At 40.9% G+C, this 27663-nt stretch overlaps 1 long non-coding RNA gene and 1 pseudogene across 1 annotated transcript; one reads left to right on the forward strand and one right to left on the reverse strand.

The window, feature by feature from the left end:
* Positions 1-1220: 1220 nt before the first annotated feature.
* LOC118483760 lies at positions 1221-7681 on the reverse strand. Its single transcript, XR_004871407.1, has 3 exons — positions 7188-7681; positions 6567-7090; positions 1221-5513 (listed from the first exon to the last, which is right to left on the reverse strand). It is a non-coding gene; the product is annotated as an uncharacterized LOC118483760 (long non-coding RNA).
* A 635-nt stretch (positions 7682-8316) lies between these two features.
* LOC118484021 lies at positions 8317-15898 on the forward strand (annotated as a pseudogene).
* The last annotated feature ends 11765 nt before the right edge of the window (positions 15899-27663 follow it).

Below are 27663 nucleotides of genomic sequence, written 5' to 3' on the forward strand. Positions count from 1 at the left end.
CCACTGGGTTGACTGGTTGAGTTGACCGAGTCGACTCGTCGAGTTGACCAGTTTTGACCGAGTTGACTCGGTTTGACCGAGTCAAGCGAACCAAACCGTCTGACCTTGTTAACCGCCTTACTCGAACCCGCTGACCTGAACCCAAACCGCACCAGGTCTGACCCGTTGACCCGAGCCGTTGACCAGCTTTGACTGAACCAAATCTGTACCATAACTCGAACCGCAGACTTGTGGTTGACAGAACCGAAGCTAACCCGAAAATAATATCCGAATCCAAGTGGAACTAAAGCTCTCGAACCGAAACCGACTCGTGACTAAACTAACTCAAATCTTCTCAAGTCTGACCCGACCAAACCCGTGGGTGACCCGAAGCAAACACCCGGTTCCCGAAATCGCAGCCATCGTTGCCGGACAAAAAACTGTCGTCGCCTTTTTGGTTCCAACCATCATCACTTCCATCTTCATCCTCATCAGCCAAAACATCAACAATACATCATCTTCATCAATTTAGAAAACAAATGAAAGGAAACGGAGGGGAACAGAGACAAATGTTTACCGATGTGTTGTCGGAAACAAGAAGTGTCACCGTTCAAACCCCAACCGCCGTTATTCCGTCGCCGTTGTCGGCATCGTCGCCGTTTCCGGCGAGTCTGGTCGTCGTGACGACTCCGTCGTCAGTCACCGTCGCGAAATTTCACTACCGTCGCCGCCGTGAGCGTTGCATTGGTACCCCCGGCTCTGCCGGTTTTCTGTTGTTGTCACCGCACCGCCACCGGCTTCACCGGTGGCCGGCCGTTCATGAACACACAGAGAGAAAGAGGGCACGGTATAAGATGAAAGGGGTGAGGGGTGTTTGCCGGTAAAGACGTCGATGCCCAGCTGGAACTCTTCGGTCACCGGTGATGGAGGTAAGCAGAGAAAGAAGGGGTCTGAGTTTTGAGTTTTGGAAATTTTGAAATGCCAGTTCTTGAGTTGTTGGAGTTTTTATGGTCAAAGTAGGTTTTAGAGATTTTTTTTTTCATATAGCTGACCATACCTCATAAATGCTTGGACAATTCCAACAAGAAAAGAAAACATGATTTTGAGACAAAGCCACGTGATGTGCACTGATGTGCACTGCCATAAGAGTTGGTATTTTTTTTTATATATCTTTTTTTTTACTTCCATTTATCTAATTAATTCACCTACATCTCCATTTTTTTTTTATATGAATGTAGGCAATTTAAGTGTGTATATATTAATCTAAGTGTATATGTATAGGTTACAAGTTCATTTATATACACACATATTTAAGATGTATAGTGTACGTTTGGGTTTTCTATGTAGGAGCTATACATGATAATTAATTTTTTTTTGGGGTCTCGCAAATAACTGCATAAACTAGTTGGGTATTTGATATGTGCGAGTGTATACCACATACGCGAGTTGTCTGATGCCGCCCGCCTAAATAATAATAATTTCATTGTATTCACGCTTTAGATATTTATTTAGTTTAAGCCGTTCGCGTAACGTGAATCAAGTAGACGCTCCTAGGCTTTCCAATGGCCTAATTAAGTTAATTTACGTCTAATTACGCTACTTATGATTGTATTAATGTTCGTTATGCACGTAATTAAAACTCGGAAATTACCGGTTGTCACATTCTCCCCCTGTTGCAGAAATTTCGTCCTCGAAATTTAGTCCATGTTATCTCCTCAGAGTTGTGTCGTTCCTAGGTAAGTCCGAATAATACCAAAGTGAATGAATGCGTAATCGAATCAAAACTTATTCAGATTACGTGAATGTAAGGACATTTTGCATCAATAAGAACCCAACGGTTCAACTGAGTTTATTCCATAAATCGATATCAAGTAAACGAGGCATAGTGATACTATCACCAATGTGTGTAAATTTACAGGGTTCAACAAAAGGTGAATTTCGACCAATAGAATTCCAAATGAACGTTCACAATTCGCAATTAAATTTTTGAAACAATAGAACTCACTACCAACGGAAACTGGCATTGGTTGTTGTATGATTGAACTCGGATTTAACAAGTTCAAATAAAAAGAGTCATAAAAATGATTTATCAACAATTAAACCGTTAAATGAATAAAATCAACGTGTTGACATTATTGAGCTGCAAGGATACACCAAAACGAAATACAACTGAACCTGGTGTATCATCGTCTTAATACATAATTGCATTAAGACTATTTAAACGATGTGTGAGACGAAAAGCATATATAGTTTCGCATGAAACGGCTGATCGTGATTAGCACAAGCTACAAGTTTATACCGACACCACAAGGCGTCGTAGTGAATGAAATAATCAATAATAGTGGTGATCGAACAAGTATCACCGTGTTTTGCATGAAACGCTCGATCATGATTAGCCCAAGCTACAAGTTCATACCGACACCACAAGGTGTCGTAGTGATTGAAACAATTCAATAATAGCAGTGACCGAACAAGTTCACCGTGTTTGAAATCTGATGAAAGGTTCAATGAAGTAGATCTGAATATTCGGTTCAAACAAATCTCATAGGATTTTCAATTGAAAATGAAACAAATAAACAATGTTTTCGAGCGAAGATGAAAAACAATGAATATCATAAATGTTCGCTCGATGGTGAAAGAACCGTTAAAAGGTACACCGAAATATGACATAAATTTGTGTACCATTATCTTAACACACGATTGTGTTAAGATTGCTTTAATATGAAAATTAACAAAGAGGATTTAATATCAATAAAAAAAATAAATAATTAAATCCGTACATGAGGTGAGCAACGAGATTAGCGCAAGCTTCAGATTTGTGAAAAACGCCACCACAAGGTGGTCGTGCTCAAAGAAATGATTCATTGAAGTCGAGGACCAAACAAGCATGTTATGGTTCAAAGCAAATGAAGTGTTTGTCGGGATTATTTCGAATATGATGGCCTCAATCCATCATATGGAATTTAGAATCGAATATATATTAAGAGCAAGTTCAATCAATTGAAATTGGTTGAAACACAATCCAACAATGAATTCATGTATCAATAAGAAAGCTTCGACATGGCCACAACGAAAAACCATGTATGCCACTCAAAAGAAAATAAGTTTTCCAAGAAATCCGTTGACTCGATACCAAGGAGTCAACATTTTGCAATAATACGGGTCGTCTGTAATACAATGCAAAGATTTAGTATAGCGAAAAAAATATATATATATATATGAGATGTTGATAAAACAACCATTCGAAGTGAAACCACATGCGTAGCAAACAATGTATGTGTAGAGTACGAATTTGTCAAGAATAAGCAACGAGTGTTCATTATCATGAAATAAAATCTTGGTGATGCAATGACCATTAGGCGGAGTAGAAATGCAAAAATCTACTCACTATATGCAAGAAGTCGAAATTTCAACAAAAGAAATTTAAGGACTTTACCTGGAAGTTCGTGTGAGGACTAGTTGTTAGGTGACATTACCATGGAATGTCGAACACAGCGTATTTGCCATAAATGAAATAGGGGGAATGCGAAGACGTGTGACTTCTTTTGCAGCGCCAACCATTGTAAGTCTCTTCAGACTAAGTATCGACTGTTGTGAAATCTTGTTTTAACGTACCTCAGCATGACTCGTGTCATTTGCAGGATCACGTTGCAAAGTGCTGCATTTCGGTTGGTAGCTCTCCCGCTGACAGGATTAGCATCGTTGTTGTCATGGCCATTTGTGTTTTCCCCAAGGCCTTGCCTCGAAAGTCGTGTGTAATGTACTCCGACGTCCGCTGACGTATAGTTTAAGTTTCATGTATACTTGTGCATTAGCATTTCGTTCCGCGTAGAATGTGATGTGCTCCGACATCCGTTGACGTATAATTTGAGTTTCATGTATTCGTGTCCACTAGCGTTTTGTTCCACGTAGATTACCTACTAGGGCAACATAGACTATAGATAATGGTACTTGCCCGAGTTGTTAGTCACGGTTTCTAAGTGAGGACCGTTAATGAGTGTTGACACAAGCTTTCCAAAGGTCCTAAATGCATGTTATTCAAAACTCTCAAAGTCTTGCTTAATGTATGAATTTGTTTCGTGAACCATGTATTAACACAACACTTGTGTATAATTAAAACCAAAATTGTTGACTCATTGTTTTCGGCAACGGTTGGAACCCATATTCGAGTCCTAGGCGTTCTGTACGTATTCAAAGTCTTAAAAATCTAAGTCCCCAGAGGAAAGTGGGGTTAGAGCCTAGGTATCTCTACAGAAACCTAATTCGCTGAAACCTATAGCTCTGATACCAATCTGTCACACCCCGAAATATCAGAGCATTGGTGTGACTGGACCGGTATCTTCATTGCACAGCGGAAGCAAATAAGCTAAGACTTCTAGAAAATGAACGCCACTAAGTACTCGAATCTCCATTGGGTTCTCCTATTCCAACCGTTCCATAGTTTTGAAAATGCAACCTGAGAAAGAACATGCGGAAAAAGTCAACATAAAGTTGAGCGAGTTCATAGTTTGTTTTGAAAAGATTTAAAAGAAATCTTTTTGATAACCGGTTTTAAAGTTTTTGAGAAAGTATAGTAAAATTATTTTCTTGGCATGATATATGAAAAACTGTGAGTCTAGCCCACAATAGTCTTTGTGCATTGCACGAGAGAGAGTGGGCCGAGCCCAAACGAAAGTCTTTGTAAGCAGGACCAACACGTCCTCTTACTTGTACATAAGTTGAAAACGTTACCCAAGTTTGTAAATCCATGTATTTGTGAGTTTACATCAAATGAACCTTAAAAACATTTGAAAGGTCAGTTTATAAGTAGGTATGTAATGCGTCTATGAACATGTTGATCATTAATGTGTAGCTAAGACATTAATATGTGTGCCGACATAGGAAGCACTCAACCCGGTAGACGATTTAAGTGTCGATTCACTTCGACAGGGACACAAAAGCACTCTAAGTGGCCGCACAAGGACCGTGAGTGGGGCTCGCCCGTACCCGATAGATCTACCCCCTGTTCCGTGGTCCTTAAAAGGATTAATGGTGCCTAAGTTAGCGCCTATTCGCACGTGATCCAAGAGTTCATTCCATAGCTTAATCATACCCTAGTTAATATGTATTTCAAAAGAAAAAGGGGGACATAAACCCATTGGGTTGTCTCGTTGTTCGTACGCAGAACAACCCAGTCCCGTTGTAGAAACTAGGACATTCCTGTCACTAGTCATGAAAATCATGCACGTTTGTGAAAATACGCGTTTGTTTTGTAAAACCGGTATGTTTAGTATAAATCGTTCGTAAACCATTTGAGTTCCTTGAAATCCATTCGCAATATGGTTTAGAAATATGAGGTTTTCGCTTATCGAAAAATTGTTTACTTTTGCAAAACTTGCATGTCTTTCCACCCCCGAAAATATTTATAAAAATGTAAAACAGTAAAAAGTGGGGGTTATGAACTCACCTTGACATTCCTGTGCAAAGCTAGCCTAGCGTGATTCCGTAGTGTCGTTCCAAGAACGTGCATTAGCTAGCGTGCAACTATAGTATTCCTAACATGGAATAACTTATCAGTTTCTAATATGAGGACGTAGTTAAACTACGTGTCCGAGCTCTACCGAATCGTTAACTAAACGACTCTAAGGTGGTGTTATCTTGACTTAGAATAACCAATCTATGGTTATTTGATCCGGTTATAATCGGGATAAAACAAAGTCTCGGAAACGACTTAGTTTCCGAGTGATGTAGGATATATATTTATATCTATGAAATAAATATACTTATACGGGGTCGTGTTAGTCGTCGCGAATAGAAGGCGTAGGTGGATAGCGATTCTTGTCGTCGTAGTTGTCGTAAGGTGGAAATAAAAGTGTATATGTATATGTATATATACATATATTTTAAGTCGTGGCGGTTGAAATATAAACTTAGAATTCAGTCGTTTGAAATAGTGTAAAAACTGTATTTAGTTTGTATAAGAAAGTTTTAAGTCGACGGTTAAAATAAATATAAACCGTTATAATTATTTCATAAGAGTGTACAAAAGTCGATGTTTGAAATAAACATAACTAATTATATTTATTTTAGAAAGGAATTCCGTGTCTTTGTTGTTTGGAAATTATTATATGCGAGGTTTATCTCGCAAAAAGTTTACGAGTTTTAAACGCTTGAAATAAATATAATCTTTTTTTTTATATTTATTTTATATAAGTTTCAAATTTCGTTAATTATAACGTGTGTGTGGTCGAAGTGTTATAACTTTGCTTTATAACTCATAAAACGTCGTCAAAATAAATACGTATTTGTATTTATTTTATAAGAAGTATTTAGAATCGGATAAGTGTCGTTTTAGATCATAAATAAGTGTCGTGTTTTGGGTTTTAACGAAAATCGGGCAGAGTTTCCCCTGTTTTTAGGTTGCCCCGACAATCAAAGTTGTCGTTATTTGTCAAAAGTTCAACAACAATTCAATCACTTCAAACGCTATGTGCTAAAATTTTACGAAATACGACAAAATAAAACGTAACTAATTACTAATCGATTCGGTCGAGCTCGGTTTCGCGTTGTATAAAAATCTATATAAATCTCGCGTAGTTAAACTTTACCGTGTCGTGTGTTGACTGGTTTCGACCGGCTGACCAAGTTGACTGTTGACCCGAGTTGACCGAGTCCACTGCGTTGACTGGTTGAGTTGACCGAGTCGACTCGCCGAGTTGACCAGTTTTGACCGAGTTGACTCGGTTTGACCGAGTCAACCGAACCAAACCGTCTGACCTTGTTAACCGCCTTACTCGAACCCGCTGACCTGAACCCGAACCGCACCAGGTCTGACCCGTTGACCCGAGCCGTTGACCTGCTTTGACTGAACCAAATCTGTACCATAACTCGAACCGCAGACTTATGGTTGACAGAACCAAAGCTAACCCGAAAATAATATCCGAATCCAAGTGGAACTAAAGCTCTCGAACCGAAACCGACTCGTGACTAAACTAACTCAAATCTTCTCAAGTCTGACCCGAACAAACCCGTGGGTGACCCGAAGCAAACACCCGGTTCCCGAAATCGCAGCCATCGTTGCCGGACAAAAAACTGTCGTCGCCTTTTTGGTTCCAACCATCATCACTTCCATCTTCATCCTCATCAGCCAAAACATCAACAATACATCATCTTCATCAATTTAGAAAACAAATGAAAGGAAACGGAGGGGAACAGAGACAAATGCTTACCGATGTGTTGTCGGAAACAAGAAGTATCACCGTTCAAACCCCAACCGCCGTTATTCCGTCGCCGTTGTCGGCGTCGTCGCCGTTTCCGGCGAGTCTGGTCGTCGTGACGACTCCGTCGTCAGTCACCGTCGCGAAATTTCACTACCGTCGCCGCCGTGAGCGTTGCATTGGTACCCCCGGCTCTGCCGGTTTTCTGTTGTTGTCACCGCACCGCCACCGGCTTCACCGGTGGCCGGCCGTTCATGAACACACAGAGAGAAAGAGGGCACGGTATAAGATGAAAGGGGTGAGGGGTGTTTGCCGGTAAAGACGTCGATGCCCAGCTGGAACTCTTCGGTCACCGGTGATGGAGGTAAGCAGAGAAAGAAGGGGTCTGAGTTTTGAGTTTTGGAAATTTTGAAATGCCAGTTCTTGAGTTGTTGGAGTTTTTATGGTCAAAGTAGGTTTTAGAGATTTTTTTTTTCATATAGCTGACCATACCTCATAAATGCTTGGACAATTCCAACAAGAAAAGAAAACATGATTTTGAGACAAAGCCACGTGATGTGCACTGATGTGCACTGCCATAAGAGTTGGTATTATTTATTTTTTTTTATATATCTTTTTTTTTACTTCCATTTATCTAATTAATTCACCTACATCTCCATTTTTTTATATGAATGTAGGCAATTTAAGTGTGTATATATTAATCTAAGTGTATATGTATAGGTTACAAGTTCATTTATATACACACATATTTAAGATGTATAGTGTACGTTTGGGTTTTCTATGTAGGAGCTATACATGATAATTAATTTTTTTTTGGGGTCTCGCAAATAACTGCATAAACTAGTTGGGTATTTGATATGTGCGAGTGTATACCACATACGCGAGTTGTTTGATGCCGCCCACCTAAATAATAATAATTTCATTGTATTCACGCTTTAGATATTTATTTAGTTTAAGCCGTTCGCGTAACGTGAATCAAGTAGACGCTCCTAGGCTTTCCAATGGCCTAATTAAGTTAATTTACGTCTAATTACGCTACTTATGATTGTATTAATGTTCGTTATGCACGTAATTAAAACTCGGAAATTACCGGTTGTCACATTTGCAAGTCCAAACTCTGGGTGAGGATGCCGCGTATGGTATGACTTGGGATGAATTGAAGGAAAGAATGAGGGAAAAGTATTATTCTAGTGCTAAACTTCAAAAACTGGAAACAGAATTTTGGAATCTGTCCATGGTTGGTGCGGACGTTGTTGGTTATACTTAGAGATTCCATGATCTGTCAAGAGTGATCCCCTATCTGGTGACTCCTGAATTTAAGCGCATTGAGCGCCACATCTGGGGATTGGCTCCGGAATTTCGCAGTTTGGTGACTGCGGCGGAACCAGCAACGATCACACATGCTGTAACTCTAGCTGTCAGCCTTACCGAAGATGATGTTCGTAAGAATAAGTTATCGTTAAAACCTACTGAGAAAACTGAGACGTATGCTGAGTCGTCTGGTGACAAGAAGAGAAAGCATTCAAATCTGAATCAAGCGACCCGCAGCAACAACAAGGGTTCAAACAATAAGAAACGTGATACAAACCCGCCCAAGGAGACAAAAAACTTTGTAGCTGCAAATGATACTGTAGCCAGAGGATACCAAGGCACTCTGCCTAAATGCCAAAAGTGTAAGTATCATCTTGAAGGAGCCTGTTGCATTCCAAGATGCGACAAATGTGGTAGGTTGGGTCATCGAACGGAAGATTGTTGGGGAAGAGGAAACGGAGGCAACAATAGGAATGGGAACAGAAACAGAAATGGAAATAGGAATGGAAATGGTACTGGCAACGGAAATGGAAATCGTAATGACAACGGTACTGGAAACCGAAATGGCACTGGGCAGAATCAAGGATGTTTTGGTTGTGGTAGCAAAGAGCATTTCAAGAAAGACTACCCAAAAGAAAACAACACTCAAGCTCGAGCATTCGTGATAGGAGCAAGGAACACACGCGAGGACCCTAATGTGGTCACCGATACGTTTCTCGTTAACAACCACTTTGCATCCATACTATTTGACACTGGTGCCGATTATAGTTTCATATCTGTGGAATTTAAACGTATGCTTGGAATGGAATCTAGTAGATTAGATATTCCTTATTCCATAGAACTAGCCGATGGTAAACTGGTTGAATCGGGCGAAGTTGTTAGGGGATGTACATTAGAACTTGGTGAGCGAAGGTTTAGTATCGACCTCTTGCCTGTTCAATTGGGTAGCTTCGATGTGGTAGTCGGAATGGACTGGCTGTCCAAGAATAAAGCCGAAGTTGTTTGTCACGAGAAAATCATTCGTATCCCTCTTGCGAATGATGAGACGCTCATAGTTCATGGAGAGAAAAGAGACACGCCCTTGCGGATCATCAACTGTATGAAGGCGCAGAAATGCTTGCGAAAAGGATGTGTTGCATTCTTGGCGCACGTAGTAGATAAGAATGCCGAGGAGCTCCGAAACTCGAAGACATTCATGTGGTAAAGTGATGTGTGTAAAATGCAACATATAAAACACATCAATTAAGGCATAAAACTAACCCTTTTTAAGTACTAATGTTGGAAAAAGAGTGTTTTTGTCTTCCTTTTGTATTTTCAGGATGAAATGAGCTCAAAATCACAAAAGAAGCAAAAAGACCCCTAATTCTATCATAATTACAAGAAAAGGAACAAAAGCAAACTGCCCGGACCCTCAACGGCACCTCCCAAGACAAAGAGAAGAGAACAGATGTCTGAACACGCCCCGTGTCCAGTGAACACGGGGGCGTGCCCAGGAAGCAGCAGAAAAGACAAACCAGTAGAAGCTTCCATTGCTCACCACGGGGCCGTGCCCAGCGGACACGGGGGCGTGTTGAAAGTACAGCAGGCGCATTAATTGTAATTCGCAATTACAATTAATGAAGAGAGAGAATGTCAGACGGGCACGGGGCCGTGTTCAGCGAACACGGGGCCGTGTCCAGCGTTCTGTTCAGCCTATAAATAGAGGAGCTTGGCTTCATTCTCTCTCATCCCTTGGCACACCACCTCTCTCACACTTCATCCACCACCCACCACCACCATAACACCATCATCCACCACCATCATCCATTGTCCATCATAGAGTGTGTGAGTCGTCTCGGGATCCAAGATTGATCGTAAGAGTTCTTGACAATCAAGGCCATGTTTGCCTAAGTCTCTTACATCACTTGGTGAAGACAAGTGTTTAGTATAATACTTTTTATTTTTAATCTTTTGCACTTTTTATTTGGTTTTGTATTAATGACTTTAATAACTAGTTACTTATGTTGAAGGTGATCTTTCCTTATCGTTTGTCCGTGGTGTCTTGGCATTATTTTACTGTCTATATAAAATAAAAGATTTTCACCATTCATATCTCCACGGTCTATATGGAGGTATGTTGGCTACCTGGTCGGGGGTTAAGGGAACGGTTTGGTAAAGGTCTTGCCCTTGTTCAGCGTTTAGAGGTCCTGCTTGGGACCTGGGTCAAATTTAGTAGGATCTCCTTCAATGCCCATAGGTATTGGATGGCGGGGATCCAAACTCTTTGACCCCCTCATAAGCTAACTACTATTAATACTATAACCCGGCTATTTAGGACTGTATCCCTGCTGACTCAGACTACTTAGCCGAGGGTAACGTCACCGCCAAAAGCGGGGCCTACCATAATTTGCATTAATAACTTAATTCATTATCTTTCAATAATCCAACCCTTTAGGATTGTATCCTTGCTGACTCAAACTACTGGGTTGAGGGTAACGTCACCTCCGAAAAAGGGGCCTACTACAATAACTAAGATAATCTCTTAAACAAGTGCAAAAGTGCGAAAATAATCAAAGGTTATACTAATACACGTGTCGGATCCAAGTGATTCATCTTGTCTATCTGTTTTTATTTTATTTTATTTTTCAGCATTTAGTTAGTTTTTATTTTTCTTAGTTTAAAACATTTTTCTAACTTTTTGATTTGATTAGACGTTGAGGATAAACCGGTATTAAAAGCTCTTGTGTCCTTGGACGACCTCGGTATCTTACCAACACTATACTACGTCCACGATGGGTGCACTTGCCCATATGTGTGTTTAGTGTTAGTAAATATCGTGTTTTATAAATTTAAAACTTGGCTAAAAGTGTAAAAAGGGCTTAAATATATATCTAAAATTATATTACACTACACGCACATCAAGTTTTTGGCGCCGCTGCCGGGGACACAAGGATTTTAAGAAAGCTTAAAATCGACGGCCTAATCAGTTTTTCAAAACGCGCGCATTTTTCTGCATTTTAGTTTAGTTTTTGCATTTACAGTAGCTTGAACACGGGGCCGTGCTCGCTGAACACGCCCCCGTGCTGCATATTTTAGAGTAGATACCCAGATACAGAGTCTGACCACGGGGCCGTGTTCACTCAACACGCCCCCGTGCTCAAAGTGACCAGTTAATTTAATTAAAACACCCAGATACAGTCCCTGAACACGGGGCCGTGTTCACCCAACACGGGGCCGTGTCCAGCTTCTGTTTCCGTCTTATTTTTGTTTTCTGGTCCCGAGACTCAGTTGTAGTCTGTTGAGTGATTCCTATGGATCAATACTCAAGAGATTACAACTACACCTATGATGAGGATGATTATAGGGGTAATTATTGCACTAATTGTCGTAATGCACACTCGGTTCAATATAATACTTCATATCAACCATCCAATTCATACAACCATTATGAGGAGCCCAGGTACGAGCCATCGACTTCATACACATCCTATGAAGACCAAAGGTATGAACCTCCTCCCTCATACTCGTATTTTGATGAACCAAGGTATGAGCCTTCATACTCATACTTTGAAGATTCAACATATGAGCCACCACCTTCATACACTTATTATGAGGAACCATGGCGTGAACAACCCACCTCATATGAGTACTATGAAGAACAAAGTTTCGACCCTTATCCATCATATACTTACAATGAAGAACAATGGTATGAACCATCTACTTCATATGAGTACTATGAGGAACCAAGGATCGAACAACCAGATTCAAGCTTAGAGGATCCAAATTCTTTCAATCTCACCGAAGTAACCAATAGGATATTAGAACACATTAAAACTATCGAACGTTGCATAAAAGAATCTCGCGCAAGGGAAGAGGAATCCCGCGCGAGAGAAGAGTTAAAAAGTAATAATAACGTAGAGATAGTTGAAAATGTAAAAATGGAAGAACAAGAAAGTGAAAAACAGACACATGAGTTAAACAACGAAAATGGTGAGTCCGATAATGTTAAAATTCAAGAAGAGTCTAATTTAGAGGAAATTATTCTCTTGTCACCTACTTTCGAAAACAATTGTTTAATAACCCCTCATGCTAAGTTTTTAAAAGAGTTAAACACTAGTGCTAAAATTGAAGAAAGGGAAAGTGTTAAGTTAACTAATGATCAAACCTCGCTAATAAAAGAAGATCCTTTTGAAATTAACATCACACCGGTTCCATGTTTCTTTCAAAATTCGTTTATTAGTAATGTCACTATTGATAAAGATCTTTGTGTTAACATAATGCCCAACTACATTTTTGAAAAGTTAAGTATTAGTGATTTTACTCCACTTCAAATACCCATTTTTCTATCCGACCGAAAAGTAATGAAATCAATCGGTGTAGTCGAAGATATTTTGGTTCGAACAAATCAAATGGTAATCCCAACCGACTTCGTCATCTTAGATGATGCCCCCCTAGTCTTGGGAAAACCTTTTGTACAAACTCACAAAGCTTTGAAAAACCGGAAATTCAACAATCTAACTCTTCAATTAGGGGCATTCAAAAGGAGCATAGATCTTGAGCGCTCAATGAAATATCCTTTTGGCAACAATGACCCCCTAATTGAAGATGAAGCTGAACCACCTGATACAAACCACGAGGAAGACCACTTTGTCGACGAAGAGGTAGCCATAGAACAAACTTTTAAAGTTCTTGATCTAGATGAACCACAAAATAAGGTGTCTCCTAAAGACCCACCCATCGAGCTCAAAGAACTCCCTAAAGGTTTGGAATATGCTTTTCTAGGCAAAGATGGTAGTTTACCTGTAATTATTTCGTCTAAATTAACTAGCGTAGAAAAAGAAAAATTAGTTAACCTACTTAAAAAACACAAAAATGCGATCGCTTGGAAGCTTGTAGATATTAAGGGAATAAGTCCTTCCATGTGCACGCACAAAATTTTAATGAATGATGACTACAAAACAGTAATTCAACCACAACGAAGAGTGAACCCCAATGTTCAAGAAGTGGTTAAAAATGAAGTCATCAAACTACTCGACGCCGGACTAATCTACCCTATCTCCGATAGCCCGTGGGTAAGTCCCGTCCAAGTAGTCCCAAAGAAAGGAGGTATGACGGTAATAACTAACGAGAAAAATGAATTAATACCCACAAGAACCGTCACAGGATGGAGAGTCTGTATAGACTATAGGAGATTAAATGAAGCAACAAGGAAAGACCACTTTCCTTTGCCCTTCATTGATCAAATGTTAGAAAGATTATCCGGTCATAAATTTTATTGTTTCTTAGATGGTTTTTCAGGTTACTTTCAAATACCGATAGCACCAGAAGACCAAGAGAAAACAACTTTCACATGCCCCTACGGAACTTTTGCATATCGACGCATGCCATTCGGTCTATGTAATGCGCCTGCAACATTCCAACGTTGTATGGTCGCCATTTTCCATGATATGATTGAAAAAACCATGGAAGTCTTCATGGATGACTTTTCCATCTTTGGAGACTCATATGATCAATGCCTCGATAATCTTGAACGAATGCTATCCCGATGTGAGGAAACTAACCTCGCCCTTAATTGGGAAAAATGCCATTTCATGGTAACAGAGGGAATAGTACTCGGACATAAAATCTCAAGCGAAGGAATGGAAGTTGATCGAGCAAAAATCGAGACCATATCTCGATTACCTCCTCCATCCTCCGTGCGAGCAATCAGAAGTTTCCTAGGGCATGCCGGATTCTATAGAAGGTTTATCAAAGACTTTTCGAAAATTTCAAGACCTCTAACAAAATTGCTTGAAAAAGATGCACCCTTCATCTTTGACAAGGAATGCAATCAAGCATTTCTGACCCTCAAGGAAATGCTAGTCAATGCACCTATCATGATAGCGCCAGATTGGAAATTTCCTTTCGAAATCATGTGCGATGCAAGCGACTTTGCTGTTGGAGCAGTCTTGGGACAAAGAAAAGAAAAACATTTCCACCCAATCTATTATGCTAGTAAAACTCTAAATGATGCACAAGAAAATTATACAACTACAGAGAAAGAGTTACTAGCGGTGGTCTTTGCTTTTGATAAATTTCGTTCTTATCTTGTTCTTTCTAAAACAATAGTTTATACAGACCATGCAGCCATCAGGTACCTCTTCAAGAAGCAAGACGCAAAACCCCGTTTGATAAGGTGGATTCTACTCCTCCAGGAATTCGACATCGAAATCAAGGACAAAAGAGGAGCAGAAAACACTGCTGCAGATCACCTCTCACGCTTAGAAGACCCAGCTTTGGAGACAACCAGGGACGAGCAAATCAACGAAAAATTTCCCACGGAGTCCCTGGAAATGATGGAAAGCAGACAAGAACCATGGTATGCCGACTACGCTAATTTCTTAGCCAGCGGTATAGTCACCAAAGGATGGCCACATCATCAAAGAAAAAAATTCTTTGCTGATGTAAAGCATTACTTTTGGGAAGACCCCTATCTTTTCAAAATGTGTGCTGATCAACTCATCCGAAGGTGTGTCCATGGTAATGAAGCACAAAGAATACTCCGTCATTGTCATGAAGGTCCATACGGAGGACATCATGGTGCCTCAAGTACCGCAAGAAAGGTATTTGATTCTGGATTTTACTGGCCAACCATTTACAAGGATGCACAAAACCTTGTAAAGACATGTGATGCCTGCCAAAGATCGGGTAATATTTCTTCCAAAAACGAAATGCCTCAAAATGGCATTCTCGTTTGTGAAATCTTTGATGTGTGGGGACTCGATTTCATGGGACCTTTCCCGCCTTCAAAAGGAAACAAATATATACTTGTGGCGGTCGATTACTTGTCTAAATGGGCAGAGGCCGAAGCTCTTCCAACAAATGATGGAAGAGTAGTAGTAAAATTCCTAAAAAAATTGTTCTCACGTTTCGGCACACCAAAGGCATTAATAAGTGATAGAGGTACCCATTTTTGTAATCATCAACTCGAAAAAATCTTAACAAGATATGGGGTCTATCACCGGGTCTCAACAGCATATCATCCTCAAACAAACGGGCAAGCCGAAGTGACTAATCGAGGTTTAAAACGAATACTTGAGAAAACCGTAGGGATAAATAAAAAAGAATGGGCTGACAAACTAGATGACGCTTTATGGGCTTTTCGCACCGCTTATAAAACCACTATAGGCACAACCCCATATAAACTCGTCTATGGAAAAAGTTGTCACTTGCCAGTAGAAATTGCTCACAAAGCCTACTGGGCAATTAAAAACGTAAACTTAGATTTGGAAGTTGCCGGTAAGAATCGATTTTGTCAAATAAACGAATTAGAAGAACTTAGGAATTATGCATATTCTAACTCCGAAATTTATAAAGAAAGAATGAAAAATTTGCATGATAAATATATTAAATCTAATGAATTTCGGGTTGGAGACCAAGTTCTATTGTTCAATTCGCGACTTCGGTTGTTTCCTGGTAAGTTAAAATCTAGGTGGTCGGGACCTTTTTCAGTCACCCATGTTTTTCCACACGGTGCAGTAGAAATTAAAACTCGAAATGGGACACCATTTAAAGTCAATGGCCAACGGCTGAAACCCTACAGAGGATCCATTGAGGATGAGGAAGAGGAAATCGCACTTCAAACGGTCAACGAATAAACTCATACCAGACATGTCACAGGTAAGTATACATTCGGAACTGGTAAAAAAATCATCTAACCATTATTCGGAGATAAGGGGCATGCACACAAGCACATAAAAAAAAAAAAAAAAAAAAAATTTTCAAAAAATTTCACCCGGCACGGGGCCGTGTTCGCTGAACACGGGGCCGTGTCGAGGCGACTGTCGGGATAAAACCCATTTGTTCTATCAGTTACACCATTCCACACGCCCCGTTTCGCCGAAAACTCTCTGGTTAGAGGCGATTTTCTGCCAATTTCGAACGTTACCACCAAGCCTAACAACGTCAAGGTATGATTCTATCCTTCTTAGTAGTTAGATTAGTTACTTGCATGTAGTTAAAACATCAAAAATTGGGGGAAATCTAGGGTTCTTCATGTCCATCCGGATCGAACTCAAAATTTTTGATGAAAATTGTTAGTAGTAGTTTAGAGTAGAGTAATAGGAAGTAAATAGCCATGTATTGTTGATAGATTTGTCCGATTTCCAACTAAAAACACAAACCCTTGTTCTTGAACCGAAAAACACAAAATCGAAGGGGTAAATGGTTTGATTTTGGAAAAATGACACTTAGGGTTTCATTTTCGGGGGAAACCGCTGCTATTAGGCTAAAAATTTTCAGGTTTTCGAAACCGGGACGAAAAAATGAAAATTAGGTGTTACAGACGACTGAACACGGGGCCGTGTTCGCTGAACACGGGGCCGTGTCCAGCCCACTGTCTGCAGTTTTCAACCCGAATTTCCATGTTTCGCACTAACTTTTGTTGTATTCTTTTCAGATGTCCAAATTCACACGGTTCAATGCCAGCGAACTTGATGCAAGGGCTCGCTATGAGGTCCTACAAACAAGGCCCGAAGAATATCCAAGGCGGGCATGCACCGATCTGCTGACAATGGTAAACCAACTGGACCGCTTCAACAACATAGTGACGGGTCCGCTGCACGTTGCATTGACTACCCGACTTCGGTCGGTCCACCAATGCACATTGGAGTTCTATAGTACGTTTATCTTCAACTCGAGACGCGACCCGTTTGATCACGATGCGGTCGAGTTTCGATGTGGGGGTACGACCTATAGAACCTCCATGGCGCAGTTCGGATCAATCATTGGGCTGTACAAAGATGAAGAAGCAGGGAACGAAGAGAATACCGGGGGGTTGCGAGATTTGGACGCAAGTGAACGTCAAGCAGCATGGGCACAAATCGGTGAAGGGATCTATAACTCCAGCAGCACAAAGAGTACCAAACTGAGGGACCCGCTATACCGTTACATTCACAGGCTCCTCACGTACTCGTTGAACCAACGCCATGACAGTAGTGGCGTTGTTGGGGTTAGAGATTTGGTTGTCCTCCACTGCATCCATAACCGGAAGCCTCTCGATGTTTCTTACCTCCTACTGCGGAACATGCACTTAAACCGCCTTGCCACTGCTCCTACACCAATCTTCTTCGGGGGATGGGTGTACCGTCTTTTCAAGCACTTCGCGAACATCCCGAAGTCCTTCGAAAGGAGCCCATGGTCGGGACGGGTTGATTACCATATCTGCCGGGCCATGAACTTGCTCTATGAAGCGGAGGACGGGACGGTGAGCTTTCAAAGGACGCAAGGCTACGCATGGAACCCGCAAGAGGCTCTAGTTCTTCACGCACCACCTCCACATTTCCAATACCCTCCCCAAGGCGATCCGGGTCAATCCTCCTCTCAAGGAGGCGGTTTTCCTAATTTCCAAAGTTTGCATGATCTTTTGCAGGAAAACCTCATGTGCACTCGGAACACCTACAACCTTGCCAACAACACACATCTCCGGGTGGGAGCTATCGAACGCAGCGTCAACGACATACAAGATGACATCGGTAGCATCCGGGAGTACATGGCGAGGCAGGGAGGCGGAGGTGAAGACAGTGATGAAGATATGGAGTAGGAGGCCGGGAGGAGCAAAGGGCTAGCTGGTTATGAGCCCACAGGTTTGATCACCCTTTCCTATCGAACAATTCATGGCCTGCGTGCCATTTGTCAAGACAATTTACTTTCCTTAACTCTTTTCTTTTTATTTTTACTTTGTTTTTACTTTGTGTTGGATAATGTTTAACTATGGTAAGATTAGGATGTTTGGTGCTTGGTTGGATGGTATTGAATGCTTGAACAGGTGTAATGCAAGGGTTAGAATGCTAAACATTAGCACTCGCAGCCCTAGGAGGAAGAAACCGGGAGAAAACCATATTTTTCTGGCTAACAGACTGTCCACACGGGGACGTGTTCAGCCGACACGCCCCCGTGTCCATCTCCCAGATCTGCTGTTTGGCTACTGACCTGCAGATTTTTGTCCAACACGTGGCCGTGTTCACCCAACACGCCCCCGTGTTCACCCTCTGTAAGTTCTTCGTTACTGGCAGTTCTCCACGGGGCCGTGTTCGATGAACACGGGGCCGTGTCCAGAGTGCCAGTAACACAAATCTTTGTTTTTAAACACACTTTTACATATTCTAATCAACCAAAAACTCTATTTTTGGACACATTGAGGACAATGTGTAATTTAAGTGTGGGGGGGATGCTAAAACCTTGGAATTTTGCAAAATCCTAAAACAAGCCTTACACAAAACTCTATTGGAACCGCTAAACACCCCAAATTTTTTCAAAAACTTTTTCATTTTTTTTATTTATTTACTTGTCTTAGTTTAAGTTGGGAATAACAAGTTATAAAAGGGTTATATTTTTACAAACTTACAACCGATAGCGTCGTGATAAAAAGAACTAACATAAGAAAATTATGAAACGGTATAACAAGTCTAGCTAAAATTCGATTATATATGCTTGTTCACATTAAAAAAAAAACCCATTCCCACAAAAAGTGAGTTTTGAGCCTTTATTGAGCATAAAAATACACATATTTTAGATTAAATGCTCATTTTTCGTTTCTTGTGTGAATAGCCGCTCGGTTTTTACAAATCTAGAACTTGCCACGACGATACATTCCCGGTCCTTACCAACTTAAACCCAAGTAAGTAAATGATGGAGGCATTAGGACTAACTATTTTTCTTTCAAAACCATTATTTTTCATTTTTTTTTTACCTACCCAAAATCCCCCTAGAAAACCCCTTTGAGCCTAAACCTTTCATTTCATTACCCCCAAAACAATTTTTTTTACCCACCAAAAACCTTTTTCATTTTTTCACCTTTATTTTAGTAACATACTCGGTTTTTCATAAACATACCCTTTACGTGACGAAAAAAAAAAAAAAAAAAAAAATGTTGAAGTCAAAAACAAACATAAGCTACAAAAAGCTTGTTTGGAGAAATACTTCAAAAATAAATGTCACCAAAAATAAGGTATTTCACGAAAAACCGACACTTGTTACAATTTTCGCCCTTTTTACTAACCACTAACCAACCACCCACCTTTAAACCCAAGCCTTCACCCCAAAAGACCTCTTGATATTTACAAAGGTAAAAGTTAAAAAGGAGGAGGATTGATCGCTTGGCAAGCATATGGAAAATGTAAATCCGTGCCGCTCTCGAGCGATTCACTTAAATATACACCTTCGGCCGAGTGATTGAGTGATCTCCCGTGAGGTATGTGAACTTGTATATAAATGGAATTTTAATAAGGCATGCTATGCCAAATTAAGTAGTTTATCTTATGAAAAGTTCAAAATAAACCATGACGAATAAGATTGTAAATAAAATAAAAATAGAACCTATACAAACCTTGGATTCCCGACACTCTAGGACAAGTTAAAAAAAAAACTTCTCTTCTACCTATTCCATTTGGGAGTGTAAGCCACATTAAAAGAGTTTTGCTTGAGGACAAGCAAAAGTTCAAGTGTGGGGGTATTTGATGTGTGTAAAATGCAACATATAAAACACATCAATTAAGGCATAAAACTAACCCTTTTTAAGTACTAATGTTGGAAAAAGAGTGTTTTTGTCTTCCTTTTGTATTTTCAGGATGAAATGAGCTCAAAATCACAAAAGAAGCAAAAAGACCCCTAATTCTATCATAATTACAAGAAAAGGAACAAAAGCAAACTGCCCGGACCCTCAACGGCACCTCCCAAGACAAAGAGAAGAGAACAGATGTCTGAACACGCCCCGTGTCCAGTGAACACGGGGGCGTGCCCAGGAAGCAGCAGAAAAGACAAACCAGTAGAAGCTTCCATTGCTCACCACGGGGCCGTGCCCAGCGGACACGGGGGCGTGTTGAAAGTACAGCAGGCGCATTAATTGTAATTCGCAATTACAATTAATGAAGAGAGAGAATGTCAGACGGGCACGGGGCCGTGTTCAGCGAACACGGGGCCGTGTCCAGCGTTCTGTTCAGCCTATAAATAGAGGAGCTTGGCTTCATTCTCTCTCATCCCTTGGCACACCACCTCTCTCACACTTCATCCACCACCCACCACCACCATAACACCATCATCCACCACCATCATCCATTGTCCATCATAGAGTGTGTGAGTCGTCTCGGGATCCAAGATTGATCGTAAGAGTTCTTGACAATCAAGGCCATGTTTGCCTAAGTCTCTTACATCACTTGGTGAAGACAAGTGTTTAGTATAATACTTTTTATTTTTAATCTTTTGCACTTTTTATTTGGTTTTGTATTAATGACTTTAATAACTAGTTACTTATGTTGAAGGTGATCTTTCCTTATCGTTTGTCCGTGGTGTCTTGGCATTATTTTACTGTCTATATAAAATAAAAGATTTTCACCATTCATATCTCCACGGTCTATATGGAGGTATGTTGGCTACCTGGTCGGGGGTTAAGGGAACGGTTTGGTAAAGGTCTTGCCCTTGTTCAGCGTTTAGAGGTCCTGCTTGGGACCTGGGTCAAATTTAGTAGGATCTCCTTCAATGCCCATAGGTATTGGATGGCGGGGATCCAAACTCTTTGACCCCCTCATAAGCTAACTACTATTAATACTATAACCCGGCTATTTAGGACTGTATCCCTGCTGACTCAGACTACTTAGCCGAGGGTAACGTCACCGCCAAAAGCGGGGCCTACCATAATTTGCATTAATAACTTAATTCATTATCTTTCAATAATCCAACCCTTTAGGATTGTATCCTTGCTGACTCAAACTACTGGGTTGAGGGTAACGTCACCTCCGAAAAAGGGGCCTACTACAATAACTAAGATAATCTCTTAAACAAGTGCAAAAGTGCGAAAATAATCAAAGGTTATACTAATACACGTGTCGGATCCAAGTGATTCATCTTGTCTATCTGTTTTTATTTTATTTTATTTTTCAGCATTTAGTTAGTTTTTATTTTTCTTAGTTTAAAACATTTTTCTAACTTTTTGATTTGATTAGACGTTGAGGATAAACCGGTATTAAAAGCTCTTGTGTCCTTGGACGACCTCGGTATCTTACCAACACTATACTACGTCCACGATGGGTGCACTTGCCCATATGTGTGTTTAGTGTTAGTAAATATCGTGTTTTATAAATTTAAAACTTGGCTAAAAGTGTAAAAAGGGCTTAAATATATATCTAAAATTATATTACACTACACGCACATCATAAAGGAATTCCCTGATGTTTTTCCCAAAGACTTGCCAGGATTACCCCCGCAAAGACAAGTCGAATTCCATATTGACTTGGTTCCAGGCGCCGCTCCTGTAGCCAAGGCACCCTATCTGTGACAACCCTTACAATTATAGGTACTGTAGCCAAGGCACCCTATCTGTGACAACCCTCTATTCTAGAAAATACCCTTAATCTCCTAATTATTTACCCACTAATTATCAAATTTTACAATTTACCCCCCCTAGCAAATCTCGGCCATCATCATCACCATATATTTTGTTTGGATTTTATTTTTATTCCCTTAATTGTGGTTGGCCAAGATCAAGGTAATCATTTCTCTAGGTTTAGTTAGAGTGGCCATGTGAGTTCCAAGGAACTCTATATCATCACCACCTTCAATTCACTCTCACTCCTCATTCACTCTCTCTCTCATTTTCGTCTCCCCCAAACCAAAATCACCACCACCACTTCACATCACCATCTTCTCATTATCAAGTCCCATTCAAAGCTTTAAAGGTGATCCATGGAGGTTGCAAGTTGAAGGGCATTCAAAGGAGCTTTGTTCTAGTCTTTTTCATCATCTTTTCTCATCATCTTCACACTAGAATTTCTACCCTAGCCTTGTGCTAGTAGTAAGTCTTACACCTTGCTTCATTTTGTTCTTAGTCAAGATATGTAGTATGATGAAATTTACAAGAACACTAAAAAGTTTAAACAAGAAATATGAACAAGAAACATGTTGATTTACATTTTTAGCCGATTTCAACAGGCTGTAACTGGACCATTATAAATCGAAAAACTGATTTTCTGAAGCCTAAGTTATGTATTTTTGAACAACCGATCAAATGGCACTGGAATCGTAACTTTTCGAGGTTGTTTACTATTTTTAAAGGACTGTTTTTGGACAGCAGCTCAAGCTGTGTTTTTACTGCAGAAAAAGTGTGTTGTATTCGGAGTCATAACTTGAAACCTGAGTAGAATCAGCTCATGGGATTTTTACTGTAGGTGGTCACTGTTGTGTCCGTGATCCTCCAACTGGAATTTCGTCAATCGGACTTACGATTAATTTTTAGTGAATTATTCCGTAGACTGCAAGCAGAAAGTAACAAATCTGATTGCAGTCGGGTAAATGAATTTCTATAAAATATTGGTGATTAATTGGACCCCGATATTTTTACATAATAAAATTTAGATCGTGTGAGATATTATGTAAAAATTTGGGAATTTTTGGAGAAGGTTAACTATTTTATAAAAATCCTCGAAAACAGTCCAGTTTTGATTAATAAAGCTGAAACAACATAAGTAATGCTTTGCATGTCTAAATGTCGGGTTGGTTATTTGAGAACGATCTACGGGATATATGTAAAAGAAAATGATATGCTATTAAGCATGGACACCTCCATTTACAAAGGAGACCATGGCGAAATTTTCTGAAAATCCAACACTTGGTAAATATTTTGTAGACAAGAGTTTACTAGAACATTGAACGAACAAATATCCCAACATGACATATGATTAAGTTAAAATATTAACTATTTTGACAAATAATTATCACGCGGAACAATTTAAGAAACGTGACTCAAAATACTAAACTCTAAGCCAAGGCACGGCCCGTTCGTCTAATAGACATTAGTACGTTGTAGGTTGTCGTGTAGCGGACAGAGTTTGAGATTCGATTCAAGACGCACTACTGTGAGTTCATGTCCCCTTTTTCTTTTAACTGTTTTCAGTTTTATACTTCGGCGGTGAAATACATGTTACAATTTACAGACGCTTTTATAAATGGTATGGTTAGCTTAAGGAGGGTTTAGACGCTTAGATCATGTGAAAGGTGGGTACAACACTTAAGACCATTAATCCTCGTCGTTGGACCGAGGGACATGAGTGATAGATCTATTTGGGTGTAGCGAGCCCACACCCATGAGGCCAGGGAGGCCCATAGTAGTGACTGTGTCTTACAGCCGGAGGCCCGGTACAAATTTGCTAGGTTTGAGTACTTCCTGCACCGTTTCACACATACTAGTGGCTTTGCAACCCATTGGTGATCTCTTTTATTTTATGTTTCCTTAATTGCTATATACCAGGGTTTTCATACATACAGACGCATTTCAACGGTTTATATAGACTCACATACACATGAACTCGCTCAACTTTTGTTGACTTTTCAAACTACATGTATTTCAGGAAACTAAGGGATCTGGCAAGTGTCTGCAAGCATGTTAAGCTGCATTGAATAAAGATGTCATCCGGGGTAGTTGGTTTAGGAGGCGTAAACCCTTACCTGGGCGGGTTACATATCTTTAAACCGTGTTTTTATCTAAGTCTTTTGTTGTGTCATGTGAACACGCTTTAGTTATGTCATGGTTGTAACTTATTTTATGTGTCGTCATTTTCAAACAATGTTGTTATGGTATTTTCAACTTAATTGAATGGATGAACATCTTATGTTTTTATCATATAGCATTGTTATGAATGTTGCTATGGTATTAAGAAGTCACACCAAATAAATCCACGCTTCCGCAAAAGACAGGGTGTGACAGCTTGGTATCAGAGCCTCGATCATAGCGAACTAAGATTCCTTCTCGAGTCTAGACTATGATCACTAGGGCTCTCACAAAAATGTTTTCAAAACATTTTTACATTGCATACACTAAATGTCCAAATCCACGATACAAAACATTTTTACAAACAAAAAGGCACAAATACACATTTCAAAGGCTATAATTCAGTCTTAGAGACTGAGGGAGTTCAGCCTTAGAGGCTGGGGAAAGGTTTGGTCTTAGAGACCAGGGATGTAGTCTGAGAGACTAGGGAGTTCAGTCTTAGAGATTGGGAGGGATAGTCTGGGAAGACTAGGATGCATACATGATTACATTGCTATTTGTTTACATGCTTACCTGATTTATGTGCATATGTTGTGGCTGTGTTACAGACACCATGGCATCTTCTGATAGTGGAGTGTCCAACACGATCGACCCGATGGTCATTACCTCTGATGACGAGATAGCCTCAGACCCGGAGGTCTACACATCGGACACGAACAGTACGGACGATGACGAATTTCAGCCATTCGCGCTACCAGATTTCGGTGACGACATACAGCTAGCTGATGGCATTCCAGCTGGGGGTCTACCTCTTGCGGAGATCCCTGCTCCTATTCCACTCGCTGCATTTCCTGTCGAGGATTTGCCTCTTGATGTAGTGGCAGATGACGATGTCGATCTTTTCGAGGGTCCCCCTGAGGGCAACCATGAGGGCGGGGCCCCGATGGCGGATGACGTCGCTCTTCCGTTAGTTGAGATTCCTGATATGGAGGTTCATTCTGATTCGTCAGTCTCAGGTTCTTTTGAGCCGGTAGCTTCCTCTATTCCACCGTTAGGATTCGGTTTCTTCCCTCGTATATTCGATGATGAGGATGTAGAGATGGAGGACGAGTTGGTCCTCGAGGAGCAGCCTGTTGAGGCTCCTGTTCTCCTGGATGATCAGATTCCTGTTATGCCTGCTGATCATCAGCCTGCTCCTGTCGATCCAGAGCCCGACATAGTTCCAGAGCCCGTTCTTGCTCTTGACCCTGTTCATGCAGATGCTCCTGTTTTTGTACCACCAGTTATTGATGCTCCTTCCATACCACCACCAGTCGTGGAGATTCCAGTTATGGCACCTCTGCCTGACCCCGTCTTTGCTGAGTTACCCGTCATTGCACCATTATTTCCCGATTCAGCCCCTGTGCATGCTGATCATGCACCTTTTGCTACCCAGATAGACCCTCGATATGCGGACACCCATAATGGGTGGATCTAGGAGGATGACTACCCTCCGTATGTGATACCAGTCACTCCCCCTACCGCACCTGTTACTGCACCACCTGTTATCCCATCTGATACCCATCGTACCGATCTTCCGATTACTTTTCTCCAGGACATTCCTCCGCCACGACCTGGGGAGGGATCGTTGAGGCAGCCTTTTGGCCACACACCGCTTATGTCAGGAGATGGCCAGTTTATACTGCAGATTCCTTATCCTGGTTTTGTTCCACCCATGTCGTCTTCTGTACCTGTCACGTCTCAGTTTCCCCATACTACTATACCGTTTACATCTACCCCACACACTACTTATCCAGTTTTAGCTCCGATGAGCGAGCCATTTCTATGGTCATCGCCCCATGTTATGCCATTATCCGACCCTTATCACCCATTTCACGTCGGATACTCTTCTGAGGACATACTTACGTCACTGCAGCTACAGCAGGACGCCATGAGTCGACGTATTCTGGAGTTGGAGAGAGCTCCACGTCCTCCATGCCACTGCCAGACCTCGTTTGCAGCACCACACGCTCCTTTTCCATCACTCCTTGATTCAGATATTCGTTTCCTTCCTCTTGACTAGCAGGTTGCTTACTTGTTGCGTTTCGCCTATGCTCTCGAGGAGGACTTGGTGCATTTGTGCTGGTTACTTTTCTCTCGCTTTCCACCTCCTCCGCCGCCATCAGCATAGCTACTTTTGGTTTATTGCAGGTATTGATTACTTTTGACAAGAAGACAGCGATCGAGCCAGACTATACAACATTTTGAAGACCACCTTTGACATCATGACTTTGGATATTTGATTTCTGTTAGTTGTATTTGTCTAGACAGTTCAGACAAGGGCATTGTGACCCTTAGTCTCTTTTGGGTTATATGACACATTTGGAAAAACTTGTAAACATTGTATTATGGTCTTGATGATATGAAAGCTCAATCGCATTATTCTCATCTCATGCTTTGATAAAATTATTTGTTTTATGATTATAACACGAGATGTTATGTGGATGATGAATGTTACTATATATATGTATGATTATTGTACTTACTATGACCTGACCAATATGAAACATCCTCTAGAAAATGCCCCCACGACGCGAAGCACGCATGCCTACTACCCAGGCGGAACTACAAGGGATAATTGCCGCAACTATAGCGCAGTACGCGGCCTCCCAAAATGACACAAGTACCTCCAACAACAATAACAACCCTCCAAATGGTAATGATAAGTCATTGGAGACACATTACACTATATTTGGACAATTCATGTGCGACTGCTAATAATTCCTGTAAATGACATTGCTTGTACAGGGTGTACTTTCAAGCAATTCTTAGATTGCAAGCCGCAAAACTTTGATGGCACTGGAGGTACCGTGGCTTTTACCCGTTGGACTGAAAAGACGGAAACGACAATAAGAATGAGCAAATGTGCGTCGGGACAACAAGTTACATACATCTCTGGGCTTTTTACTGATGGTGCCCTATCATGGTGGAACCTCCAAGTTCAAACCTTAGGAGAGGCTGCAGCATACGCCATAACTTGGACTGAACTGAAAGAGCTGATGCGCAAGAAGTATTGCTCCAGAGCTGAGATCCAGAAATTAGAAACAAAATTTTGGAACTTAAAGATGGAAGGCCCAAAAATCGCTGAGTATGTTCAAAGGTTCCATGATCTGTCCCATGTAGTGCCGTACATGGTCACGCCCGAATTCAAGTGCGTGGAATGTTTCATCTAGGGATTAGCACCTCAGATTATGAGCATGGTTACGGCGTCGAAACCGGCAACCATTACTGAAGCCATCGATCTGAGCATATCACTGACTGAAGAAGCCATCAGGCCAAACAAGTTTTCGAATGATGATTAGAAAAAGAAAGAGACTCATGTGGAGTCGTCTGGTGAAAACAAACGGAAGTTTTCCAACTTCAAGCAAGGAACCAACAACGTGAGCAAGAAAGGTGAATCAAACACACCGGCCAGGGCCAAAACTGGTGTCGAAAGCAAAGGGAAGGGTTACATGGGCGCTTTGCCCAAATGTGACGTATGCCTGTACCATCACTCAGGCCAGTGCAAGTTGAGGAGATGCGAGTCTTGTGGTAAGGAGGGCCATTCGAAGAATACTTGCTGGGCTGGCACAGGTGCTGGTCGTGGAAACAATGGTCATAGAAGTTTTGGTAACAACAATCATGGTGGGAACGGAAATGGGA

The sequence above is a fragment of the Helianthus annuus genome, chromosome 11 (assembly GCF_002127325.2).
Source record: "Helianthus annuus cultivar XRQ/B chromosome 11, HanXRQr2.0-SUNRISE, whole genome shotgun sequence".
NCBI lineage: Eukaryota > Viridiplantae > Streptophyta > Magnoliopsida > Asterales > Asteraceae > Helianthus > Helianthus annuus.